This window comes from Lissotriton helveticus, chromosome 6 (genome assembly GCF_964261635.1).
Source record: "Lissotriton helveticus chromosome 6, aLisHel1.1, whole genome shotgun sequence".
NCBI classification, from domain to species: Eukaryota; Metazoa; Chordata; class Amphibia; order Caudata; family Salamandridae; genus Lissotriton; species Lissotriton helveticus.
The window spans coordinates 108727483-108741388 of NC_136067.1; the positions used below are offsets into that span (position 1 = coordinate 108727483).

The 13906-nt window shown below is 44.8% G+C and overlaps 1 protein-coding gene across 2 annotated transcripts in view; it reads left to right on the forward strand.

Annotated features, from left to right (window-relative positions):
• Window positions 1–13906, forward strand: part of LOC144762300 (exportin-5-like) — a 2334361-nt gene that overhangs the window by 1686432 nt on the left and 634023 nt on the right. The window lies entirely within an intron of this gene.

The window sequence follows — 13906 nt, forward strand, 5'->3', positions numbered from 1 at the left end:
TTTTGATGACTCACAATGTCGAGCAGATTGTATGAAAGTCTTTTAAAATGTCCCTTTTATACCTTATAAATGTAACATCGTTATGTTCCTTAGAGAACATTTTTACATGACCGACTGATCTTCACTGCTATTTAGGAGAATGTTTTGCGATTATTGAGCCTGTGTAGAAACAAAGGGCCCCTGGTTAAAAAGCTTGCAATACTGACAGTATTAGCCATGGTGCATGAATACATCTACACATGTATTTTGTTATGGGCTGCACTATACATCTGTGGCCTACTTGCCAAGGACGTAAGGATTTTGGTGAATAGTGACATAGATATATGCGCGAGGAGGAATAGAGCTTCTTCAGATCACATTTCAATTCTGATGGATATAATTACCTCTGCATGTTAATTCTTTGTAACAATTCTTCAATTCTTTATTGAGATGTTCTTTAAACAAAGTAGAACACAGTCATTTGTATACAGGCTAGAACAAGCTGATGGAAAGCTTTGCTGACTGAACAAGGAAATAGGTCAGTCTGGTTACAACCAACGTCATTCCTGAACCTGGAGTTTAAGGGTATGGGTGACACACACTGTTCAATTTCTAAAAACAATATGTGCTCAAGGTTTCACTAACGATGCGACTGGAGCTTGATTGACTCACTGTCCTTGCCAGGTCTGAAAAATGCCAGTACCAGTGGACATGTGGATGCATGGCTATTACTATTTTTTAGTGCATATTGGATTAGTAAGCTGATGTGCTCTGCTGAAAATAGGCAGCCACCACTGCTATGTGGTGGATTGCCATAAAAAAATGCCAGAGTTAAGCCAAATACGGCACAAATTAAGCAGAAAGAAGGGCAGACTTATACAAGGCGAAGCAGACAACAGGAGTAAAGAGAAACAACCTACAAATGGAGATCTTGTAATCATTTTCATGGCACTCGCCTTCATAGTATAAAACAATGTAAGTCCTTTGCTCCAGGAGAAGAGCTAATTTACATAATCTATTTCTTATTTGAATCTAAAAAACATACAACATTTAAATTAAAACGTTTCGTAGGAGAGAGTGTAAGGGAGGGGTAATTTACATTCATCCTTACTGTCAAGATTCAACCACTGTGGACAGTATCATTATGCAAAGCAAACAAGTGTGCATTCTGAATACATAATTTCTTGTCATAATTTATAGATCATGGACCCTCTTAGAGCCTTTAGAAGTGGACCCCAAGTGTGTTTAAATGATTTGGTTTGGTTGTTGATTTGATATTGAATTGCTTTTTTAGATGGATAGTTTTAGCCTTAAATGCCTCGCCTTTAGAATATGCCAAAGTGTCAGACTGGATCTGAAGACTTTTTCAGCAGTGCTCCCCCACATCAGTAGGTGGCAGTTTGCTTGGTCTCAGAGTGTTTGTGATCTAGCCTGGCTAGGATCCTGCTAATCAGGACCCTAGTCACTGTGATTTCTCTCCTAAATTGACTATGGTAAGTACTTTTGTACCTCCACAATTGGCTACTGTTGTACCCTTGTAAGTCCCTGGTATATGGTAATAAGGTACTCAGGGCATAGGTACACCAGGGGCCTCCCATGGGCTGCAGCATGTATTGTGCCACCTATGAGAGTGCACTTAAACTGTGACTACAGGCCTTCTATTGTATCGTGTGCCAGTTGGTGCTTGTTCCAATCACGACAGATATACTTTCCATATATCTGAGGTCACTGCACTTAAAACCTATAAGTGACCCCATGGCAGGCTCTTCAGTCCTGAGGGCAGGGTGCTTGGTTATAAGTGTGAGGGTGCCTCTGCATGACCAGGACACCCCTGCAAACCCCAGACTCAATTCTCCAGGCTTTAAGTGCATTCAGCCATTTCCATACATATATGGGACATCATTCATTATGAGATGTCTAACTATATAATGGCTGCACCAAACACTGAAGCAAGGAGTAGGCACTTGAAAAATGGGGGAAAAGCAAGGAGAAGGCAGGAGCAAGAGCGATGCAGCAGCTCGGGGAGAGCTGGGTCTAGTACCAACACACGTGATCATAAGTCTAAACTGATAGAGGAAAAATATCTGTTAGCTAATTTTTCTACTAGCCTTGATTTGAGGTTGGTGAATGATAGCTGTCTTGTAGGCTGCTACTCCTCCCATGCCCTTTGGGACTTGGCGGTTTTACTGGCTGATCGGGTGACCTTTGGTCTAGGAACATTCAAGGTGGCTGTGAGGCAGTGAACTTTGCTATTCTCTCTGGCTTGGATACAACCGACTGCTTAGGTTGAGCAATGGGTTCCAGTGTGGCACTTTGGTGACAAGCCTGGATGACATCTGTGGGCTTCTCCAAGGGTATGCAAGTGTGTCTGATGGACATGCCATTTTATGACTCCCACCTTTGATTAAAAAAATATATTTTACCCTGGAATGGTTTAAGAAGAGTAGGGCCAGGAGCATGTTTTTGGGGTCTTTCCACCCCCACCAGCAGTTCTAACAGTTTTGCTCTTTCCGTGGCTATGGTCAGGGCTTTTGCTAAAGCCAGGTCCCTCCACCAACCCAGCAAGCCTTTCAGCCCATTTGTGGCCTTTACCATAGTACTCAACACTCAAACAGCCAGGACGTGTACGGCTCAGTCCCCTGCAAAATTGCTTTAGAGTGCCCTTGCCGGCACACAGCCACCCTGTTGGAGGCAGGACCCAATATTTTGCAGGATTAATCTTTTCTGGATTCACATGCTGTGTATTATTCTGTCATCTAGTGGCTTGGTACGGAATTCTCCACTTTTCTGTAGTCCCACTTCTATTTTTGTTGAGCCTCACTGGATCCCCGTTTAGTGGATCCTGTGACGTTGTAAACACTCCCCCAGAAGCTCCTGCCAGGGGCGTAACACCGGCACCTGCAGCCCCCTAACTCCAGGAGACCCCCTTAGCACAGCACTCTGACTGTGAGCTCCTGATTGAACCCGGAGGTGGCCCCTCCACATGCCTTGAAGGGAGGCCCCCTCGAGTTTCGTTACGCCTTTGGCTCCTGCTAGTCCTCTTCAGGTTCTTTTTTCCACCGTTGAGTCTTGATGCTTTGCTGGAGGCTCTGCAACACAAGGAAGAAGAAGGTTGCAAAGAAGTTCGCTGAACGTTTTGCATCAAATTCGCTTGCACCATTTCACCAGCCTACAATGGCAGTCTGTGTGTAGGTTTTGTCATAATTGGAACTCGTGTCAATCATCTTTCACTCATTCAATGAAGGGATTGAGAGTTCTTGTCTTGACTAGACTTGAAAACCACAAAAAAAATCAGTTAAAGCCAAATAAGTATTATTCTAAAAACAGAATTGAACTATATTTTTCCATATCAAGGAGTTGACTATTATCATTAGAATTCATGGATGTACAAATAGCTCCTTATCCACGTTCAACCCCTTAGTCTCTTTTGTGTCGAATTTTAAAATGTTTTTGCTATATAGCTAGCAACCGCTTGTTACATTTTAAGAGTTTCCATCCTGTTCTCCTCACGGAAAGCACCCCTTAAGGGGAATGACTACAAGTTCAAATAAATAGAAGTATGGAGGAAGCATATGATGTAGCTAAGCAGGACTCTCTTGAGAGATTTAGAGAATGAAGATATAGGGAGCACACACTAACTAGAGCTGCTCGTGTCCTTGATTTCCTTTTTCCTTCTCACAGACACAATTGAGAGAGCCGTATCTCCCGCGGTGCGAAGGCGCGCTTCTTTCCCCACACAGAGACCGCATTCTAAAGAGTGCCCCCGTTTTCTTAGTGAGCGGTATTTCAAATACGGCGAGCATCTTAATGAAATGCTAATCACTTTTACTTGGAAACATTTATTCTCTTTAACCTTCTAGCGCGACGCGCATTAGTGAATGAGTTTTGTTATTTGAGCACTGCCTGTGTCACAGAGGATTGAAGAACAGTGCTACTGACTTTTCTGTTTGTTTCAACAAACTTTATTGAACAATCCTGCATATCGAGAATCGGATATTGGAGTTGTATGCCCTACTGCTCTGTACAGGCAGCCTTTTGCAAGATAGGCAGACGTATGCCTCTGTTTTAAGTTTGATTCCTCACAAGCTCTTCAGCGGGACCTGGCCCATTATTTTTCTTTGGGTATTTAGTTGCTCACTCACAGAAGAGACCTTGTATTTATCAGAACTCACCCTAGAGCATATTTAAGTAAGCGAGGGTACACAACCTGAATTCTTAATCTTTTTTGGCTCTATAAGCCCTTTTCTTTGCCAGCACCATAGTCTTTGAAGGGGGAGAGGAGGAGCGGGACAGGGCTGCAGGTCCCAGGCTCCCCAGCGGCTGACTCTGCCGCCGACGCCCGCATCACGCACCTGGAGGCGCTTTAAATTTCAGCAGGGCTCATGCAGCGCGTGAAGCCCTTTTTTGCCAGCACCATCGTCTTTGAATGGGGAAAGCAGGAGCTGGACAGGACTGCAGGCCAGAGCACCCCAGCGGCTGACTCCGCCACAGACACCCGCATCACGCCCCCGGTGGCGCTTTAAATTTCAGCAGGGCTCACGCAGCGCGTGAAGCCCTTTTTTGCCAGCACCATCGTCTTTGAAGGGGGAGACAGGCGCGGGACAGGACTGCAGGTCCCAGGCTCCCCAGCGGCTTACTCCGACACCCGCATCACGCACCCGGAGGCTCTTTAAATTTCAGCAGGGCTCACGCAGCGCGGGACGCGCCCGGGCATGTCTAGGCCAAGGGCGGGCCCGTCTCAGCCCGTCAGAGACAGTTTTTCTCTTTTTCTTTTCTTTCTAATGGGGGCCATTGTTGTATTTAGTGTAACTGCATTGCTAACTTCCTTTCTATCATTGTGGCTAGTGACCGCCTAAAATGAATAAACTAAAGTACACTAAAGGTTCAATTGTCACCAGGCGGAATCATGCCTGATTACCGAAATTAAATTGACAGAACGTAGACTCTCTTAACACCCCAACCCTCCCTGCGTAGACTTTCCACTACACTGGTACTTACAGATCTAGCTACGATAACTAACAAAGAGACATTATCTTCACCGCCAAGCACTTCGGCCCTAGCAACAATAGACATAACATCCGACTCTGCCCCCATTTCGCCTCCTGATTGTGGATCAAGCCCGGTCAACTCTAAAGTTACCACCAGAGGGCCAAAGGCCACTCGCAAGCTAAATTATGCCACCAAATCCGTTCGAAATAAAAAGAAGAGCAAAACCACCTTAAAAAAGAGCAAACCCACACATAGGGTAAACGGGAACAAAGGGAACCCCGCTGTTGACATGGGCCAAACCAATAAGGGTCCCTAGACTACCACTAAACAGAGTATGACTGATAAAGCTGTTGATAATGTACTCTATGGGAACTTTTGGGGTAGACTTGAGACAAGTTTGTCAACTTTCCTGGAACCCATTTTGCTAAAGGTATCAACTGTAGAATCCAGACTTATAAAAATAGAGGAGTTGGTTGGTAGTACATACCCAGTTAGATCGATAGCTAATACGAACTTAAACGAACACAATCTAATAGGGGGGTGGGCATGGCTGCTGCCCCAACTACCAGCTCGAAAGCTACTGATCAAACATCAAATAGGAGTAATAACTCCCATATGACTTCCTCTAAAGTGCTGGCCACCACCTCAGCATAGATAAACCCACAATAATACTATCTCAGTAATCCCGTTGGCTCAGAAAGGGGAGCACAGGCTGAGGGGGCAACAGGTGGAAATAAAGCAATTAGGAAGGGCAGAGAACTGCAAGAACAGAAATACCAGTTCCTTAGTCCCCCATTTCATTTACACTTACCCCCAGAAGTGACTCCATATATGGTAGTTCTGGCGAATGTCCCTCCTTTAACTAACAATGCCTTTGAACATTGGTCGACCTTAAAGAATAAGTTCCTTCACTTCTTAACCAGAAGGACTGGTTTAAATGAACCCCTTTTTTCAGACTTTAAAATGGCACGCAAGATTGGGTGGGTCGGACCCTCATTCAAATCTTTCCGTGGGGACTGTATTGTACTAACCTTTAAATCACCCTTACTGGTGCATACAATCCTAGAAAGGGGTAACCGTGGACCTTCCAATCCCAATCATATAAACCTAGTTCCACTAGGATATTTCTACCGCCCATCCCATTTGCCATCATATCAGGGACCTTATCATGAGAGAGATAATCACTCTAGACTAAGGCAGCCTATACATCCTGTCCCAGTTTGCAATCACTTTGATCCCCTGAATTCCCTGGAAGATAACGATTGACTGGATCCTAGGTTTCACGTATCATATAATCATGTAACCAGCAGGAGTCATCTTGGGTCGAATTTAGCTAGTAATGACGATACTAGATGTGACTATCAAGTTAGTAACAATAGTGTACTGGGTCAAGGGCCCCTGAATTTGAATACGGAGATACAGGGTGACTCCCATGATATCCCAAAAGTCTCTCTCCTAACTAGTGATCCAAAGGTATGTCTGGTTGTTAATAGTAGTCCGGAGCGATATGTATGAATGGGCTTACAGACTGAGGCTCAAACTAATCCCCAGGGCACTCTAACTGTCCCCTCTCCGTCAATACATGTAAATGATGACTTATCCTGGTCAGTAACTCACCCTTGTAACCGCCCTTCTGATGTTAAACCTCCCCTCTGTAACATAGCATCATGGAACATTGCTGGGATTCTTTCCAAGTTAAACATTCAATTGTGGTGGGAATTTATTTTACAATATGAAGTCCTATGCTTTCAGGAAACCTGGTCCAAGGAAGCGATCCACCTAAATGGATACAGGACCTACCACACCCCAGCGGTTAATGTTCAGAGCGGAAGGGCAAGGGTGGCTTATGCACGTACATACTAGCAGTTTGAATGTAAAAAACATTACGATGCTTGCTAGTGAAGAGCATTATCATCTAGTTAGAATGGATTTTAACAAATCATCATTATAGTTCTGGCCAACTTCTACAATAATATTCCTCCTGGTAAAGGGGGCACCGCCGTTAGATACATGCTCAAAGAGTTGAGATCAGTAGGTAATATCATGAGTAAAGACACAACACTTATATTAGCAGAGGATTTTAATTGTGCGCTATGTGAGACTGCTGAAGAGAACGTGTGTGTAGGTTTTGAAGAAGGAGAATGCCTGTCTTATTTCAGGCATACTGCCGTGGGGGAGCAGCTAAATGAACTTATTTTTAGCCTTGATTTGGGATTTGCCAATGAAATATGCCCAAAACCAGCCCCAATGCAATAGACTTTCTACTGTAGGGGCCTCTGCTCCACCATAGATTATATTTTAGTATCAAACAACCATGCACAAAGTTTACACTCTTTCTGTGTCTCAGAGAACTCACTTAGCGACCATTTCCCCCTGTGTCTGACCATTATGTTACCATCGAGTAAAACCTCTAGATTCAATGTTAACAATGATTGGCTGTTAGAAAACATATCCGTTGGTAGTACCAACGGGTACTCTCTTCGATGGGCCATGGTAGGCCAAGCTGCTGTAACTAAGGCAGTGGTAGTTAAATGCAAACCATACATAGAGATATGCTTGACTGAAACAGCCCCCGACCCCCACCCCGCCCCCCGACGTCATTTTAAGCTCCTTTATGGCAATAACCACTGCGATAAGAGAATCCCTTACAAGCTGCAAAAAGAGGAATAGCTCTCGGAAAGGGTTGTTTGACACTGGATGCACTAAAGCTTACTCCCAACTAAAGAAGGTACTTCATGAAAACCTGAGAAACACATTGGAGATAAGGCTAGCGAGAGGGGAATATAATCAAGCAATAAGGGACAGAAAAAACTCATTAAAGAAGGAGATATGGGAGGCTCTTCACGTGGCCTCAACATCCAGAGACACGGCTGCCTTCTGCAAGGTAATCCGGGCACCATTTCCTACCACCGAGATTGGCCCGTCAATTGAGATAGCCATAACGGAAGAGCAGTGGATTGGGCATTTTGCCCAAGTGTATATGGGTGAGGGAAACCCTGAGGGAAAGGGTCCGCCTGACACAGCGGATATCCAAGATTATTGGGTGCAGGGCTCAAATCATCAGTCAAAAAACCACATGGAACTTCTGTTTACTTTGAAGGAAGTGGAACGAGCTCTAGATGCAAGCCAAGGCGGTAAGGCGCCTGGTCCGGACAGGGTTCCCGTGGATATGTTTAAATCAAACATTTCCTTGTGGGGGCCGCTGCTGGTCCAGGTGCTGAAAGCCAGCTGTAGCACTGATTTTCTTCCCACTTGGGTGGAGTCCACTATTGTGCCCATCTTTAAGAAGAGGGACAGGCACGATCCAGGTTGTTACAGACCAATTCCCCTGCTGGATGCCATAACAAAGGTAATGGGCAGAATTGTTTTGGAACGCCTTCAGGACTGGGCTGCCGAGAGTTCTGTCCTGTCTGACCTTCAGTATGGTTTTTGGATTGGTGTGGGGACTGTTGAACAGGGCTTAAACCTCTCCCTCATGGTGGGGAAGTACACCAGGGCAAAAAAAGGGAATCTCGTTCTAGCATTTGTCAACCTCACAGCCGCATTTGACTGTGTGCGTCACATTGAGCTTTGGTCAATATCAGAAGGCCTGGGGGTTAATATTTATTTATATTTATTTATTTTCTTAAACATTTTTATAGCGACGCCAAGGCCCCCGTCCGCTGCGGATTGAAGGGCGAGCGCTCGGCTACATTTCCAATTAGGAGCAGAGTTAGGCAGGGTTGTGTCCTGGCTCCGTTCCTTTTTAACCTATATACAAATGGATTGGGGAAGACAATCAGGACTTCCCCCAGGTAGCCGGCCGCCCCACCCCAGCCCTCCTATACGCAGATAACGTGGTGCTGATGTCCCGTACGCAAGTAGGCCTTCAGTGCGTTTTCGATAGTTTCTCCCATTTTATGAAAGACTTAGGCCTACGGGTAAACTCCTCCAAAACTTTTATTATGCGCTGCGGCTCGGGAATAAAGAAATGCAAAGATATGTATGTGGCAGGACAAAAGATTAGGGTTACAAAGACCTTTTCTTATTTGGGCATTCTTTTTTCCCCATAATGATAGCTGGGTGCAGGCAGCTGCGGCAAAAAAACTGCTACTTTTACGTACTTCCTCTGCTCTTACTGCCTTAGCGAAACATTTAGGTAAAAAAAACCCAGAGGAGCTTATTAAAATCTATAAAGCCAAGTGTGTTTCAGCTGCAGTGTATGGGAGCAGGGTTTGGGGGCATGTTTACCCACTACCAATCCAGAGAGTAGAGAACTCCTTCCTAAGATACATCTTCTTGATCCGGAGTAGTACCTCAGCTTGTATCTGTCATGCCGAGCTAGGTCTACCTTTTATTTCAGATCTAATCAGGCTTGAGCCTGTCCTGTTACGGCCCAGACTCTGGACCAAATTGAGGACAAATTGAACAGGGACATCCTTATTGACATTTTGAAACTGGAAGGTGCAGTGAGGATTCCATGGTTAAACTATGTTCAAAATGTTGTGAAGAATCTTGGCCACCTAGACTACTTTACTAATCATACTACAATCGGGGCAATAACAAGGAAGGAAATAAAGCGGGAGGGTATTCTCCATCTGAACACCATCAGAATGTCATTTGAGATATTAAAACCCACAGTCCTGCGCAATCAGATGGTTTTAACTACTTTTAATATTCAACCCTACCTAACCTTTGTACTTGGAGCCTATGATAGATTTCTTTTAACTCGTTTTAGGCTGGGGTTTTTTCACAGACTGGTTACTTTCCCTACAAGGAACGACTGGTCTCAAAACCTCCAACCATGCCTTTGCGATAATATTTCCCCACAATCCACGATACATGTTTTTTTTTCTGTAGGTTTTACTGTCCACCTATGAGCTCATTTCTTGTTCCTATTTTGAAACACTGCGGGCTACGTCAATGCCGTCCTGCATTCTTGGCTCTCCAACACTTGGAGAATGAGCACACTGTTTTTAGATTAACAACATTCCTGAAAATTGTTTTGACTCTAAGGAAACAACAGTGTACCTAATTGCTTTTAATGACTTATGGACTTTTATAAAAAAAATCTACTGTATGATAGCTTTGTAAATATAATATCTTTTTAACTTTTATGAATGTAATTAATAATGAAATTATGTCTGTATGAATTGGAAGATTCTTTTTAACTTTGAGCTTTTATGATTGTTTGTTTATTCAATCAAATAAAGCCTTACTTGACTTGACTTGACTAGAGCAGTGGAGAGAGATTCAGACATTAAAAACAAGAGGAAATTCTGTTAGCAATGAAACAACAAAGAGACAAGGAAATTGAACATGACATTCTTAGGCTAATAACTTAGAAAACACATTTGAAAAATCATTGTCTATGAAGGACAGATTAGTATACAGTGACCTACAGACAGACACGGCAAACAGTTGGTTTGGAAGGGAAAAAAAATATATGTAACTGCAAAGTACGAAGCTTTCAAACATGGTTGGAAATTTTAAGGTGTCAGAGAATCATTTAATAGGGAATAGGAAAGTACTTAATAGGCACTATATCTATGATGATATCCATGTGGTATAATTATTAACCTGTCCTTGTCAAAGAATGTACATTGGGGCACAAAATTACCTGTATAGAAAAGGATACTACAACATCTTCGAGCTATTGTACACAGATAGCAAGCATTCTGTTGCTACAAACTTTTGGTCAATACACAAGGGCAACAAATCATTACTAGACTATAGCGTTGTAGATGGAATCCCACATACACTGAGAGGTGGAGCAGGAGAAAAAGACCTTAGAAGGAAGGAATGCAGATATATTTTGCAATTCGACACGAAAGAGCCTAATGGATCGAATGTGGATAAGTACCTATTTGTACATCTAAGAATTGTAAAGATAATAGTACACTCCTCAGTATGGAAAATTAGTGTTCAATTCTGTGTTGGAATAATCCTAATTTGCTTTTAACTGATTTTGTTTGCAGTTTTCACACCTAGTCACGACAATGACTCTAAATCGCTTCCTTGCATGAAGGAAAGATGATTGACTGGAATTCCAACTACGATAATCATTTTGTTGCATTATTTCCCTGCAAAAATATTTGTTGAGTTATGATGTACACTTTAAGTCAACAATGATCACGTTTGTAGTATTGAGTAATATTTATTTGATAGAGATATCTAACCACAGATTCCTTAACTTTGAATTCTCCCCTGGCGCCAGACTGGATCCAGAAATTTTTCAGCAGTACCTCTGCGTGCCGGGCAACGTCATCGATCAGCTCTGCTGTGACGTTGTCTCCAGATAGGACGTCAGTGGATCTATATAAGTCCCCTCCGGCGCACAGACTTCAGTTTCTACTTTTCTGCGTTGCAACACAGGTCCAGAGAAGTGGTTTCTCGAGCCTTCTGTTTTTGGTCCACTACAGTGCCTTTTTGTGTCTGGGAACTGTCTGCCTATGCCTTTGGGTTTTAAGACATGCAAGATATGTACTCGACAGATGTCTGCTGTGGATCCACATTCCATCTATATGTGGTGTGAGGAGTGCGACGCCTTTAAGAGGCTGAAGCCTAGACCTTACAGGAAAGGCGAATATTGAAGTTGCTGACGGCGCAGCTCAATATCTGTCTCCGTCCCGCTCTGATGTTCCTCCGCGGGCTGTTCTAGGATCTGTTCCCATATGCGTCGCTCATGCAAGTTACGGAAATCCCATCGGAAGAGGTCGCGGTCACAAAGGTCTTCGACCGCACGAAGTTGTGATGCCGTTACTGGTTCCTCCCGTTCCTTACCAGAGGATGTAGCGCAGGAGTCAACCCCAAGCCTCCTTCCTTATCCTGGAGCCAGGGCGACTATGACCCAGGTGCAGGCATATTTTTATACTCTGCAATCCTTCTTTGTGTCTACACCTCTCCCTGGTGCGCCTGTCACGCCCAAAAGAGGTTGAGTGGGCTCTGATCGGGAGCACACCGGCGGGTTCACCCTTGGTGCTGATCGTGGAACTCAACTCTTTACTTTGAGTCATTACGACATCGGGACAGAGCCCAGTGCGGCTTCCCGTTTTGACGTCAGTGGCGTAGAATGAGGTGGCCACGACGCCGGAGGCCCCATTCATGGTGCACGTCGATACAACGCCGCACCAACGTTGATCAGCGCCGGAGACACAGCTCATAGCCACTGCAGTTCCTGCCCCTTCTACTTTACAGATTGAGGATGAAACTGGTCATGTTGCTATTTCTTCAGTATTGAAAGACTCTGCCAATACTGGTGATGTCGACCGTTTGGTTGGTCTTGGTCAGCCTCGAGTAGGAGACATTTGGTGGAGACAGTTGTCTGCAACCGTCTCCTAATTATGATCTGCTTTTTCCGCCGCTAATGGCAATGGGGGCTAATGCAGCTTTTATTGAGACTAATAAGAGAGCTGCTTGAATACTAAAATTGCAGCTTCACTCGGTGACTTTGTCATCTGATCCATTATTAGATCTGCTTCTTAAGGTTGTCACAGGTGTTGAACCCTTATTACCTTATGGAGAGTCTCTGTATGACATTCTCCTGCGTACTTGGGCAAAGCCGATGACCGGTATTTCTGTTGATCATGCCATTTTGCATCATCGTTGTGCTCCGGATGACCCTGCTTGTCTTTCTCGACTCTCTACTACTAAAGGGTTTGTTGTGCAAACTGCTACAGTTTGAAGGCTTCTCCCTTGCTTGGTAGTTCGGACTGGACTGTTCCCATGAGGCACAGGGTCAGAGCTGATTTGCATATAGCCAGTGTCTAACCCAGGGTGGTGTGGAGTGCAAAAAAACAATGGATTTAGGCCCAGATTCTTGTACTGGGGTGAATGTATGACATTGTTCTACATTCTGTCCATCAACTGTGTTTTTCGCAATTTCACCCCGAGTGGGCTGGGGATGCTCAGACGTGAGTCCCAGGCTCTCCACACCACTGGAGTCAAGCTATCCAGGCTGATGAAGGCTGATAGCCAGAAACCGGTCCTTGGATGCTTGATTCCGGTCTGGGAAAGACATGGCTTGGTAGTTCGGACTGGACTGTTCCCATGAGGCACAGGGTCAGAGCTGATTTGCATATAGCCAGTGTCTAACCCAGGGTGGTGTGGAGTGCAAAAAAACGATGGATTTAGGCCCAGATCCTTGTACTGGGGTGAATGTATGACATTGTTCTACATTCTGTCCATCAACTGTGTTTTTTGCAATTTCACCCCGAGTGGGCTGGGGATGCTCAGACGTGAGTCCCAGGCTCTCCACACCACTGGAGTCAAGCTATCCAGGCTGATGAAGGCTGATAGCCAGAAACCGGTCCTTGGATGCTTGATTCCGGTCTGGGAAAGACATGGCTTGGTAGTTCGGACTGGACTGTTCCCATGAGGCACAGGCTCAGAGCTGATTTGCATATAGCCAGTGTCTAACCCAGGGTGGTGTGGAGTGCAAAAAAACGATGGATTTAGGCCCAGATCCTTGTACTGGGGTGAATGTATGACATTGTTCTACATTCTGTCCATCAACTGTGTTTTTTGCAATTTCACCCCGAGTGGGCTGGGGATGCTCAGACGTGAGTCCCAGGCTCTCCACACCACTGGAGTCAAGCTATCCAGGCTGATGAAGGCTGATAGCCAGAAACCGGTGCTTGGATGCTTGATTCCGGTCTGGGAAAGACATGGCTTGGTAGTTCGGACTGGACTGTTCCCATGAGGCACAGGGTCAGAGCTGATTTGCATATAGCCAGTGTCTAACCCAGGGTGGTGTGGAGTGCAAAAAAACGATGGATTTAGGCCCAGATCCTTGTACTGGGGTGAATGTATGACATTGTTCTACATTCTGTCCATCAACTGTGTTTTTTGCAATTTCACCCCGAGTGGGCTGGGGATGCTCAGACGTGAGTCCCAGGCTCTCCACACCACTGGAGTCAAGCTATCCAGGCTGATGAAGGCTGATAGCCAGAAACCGGTC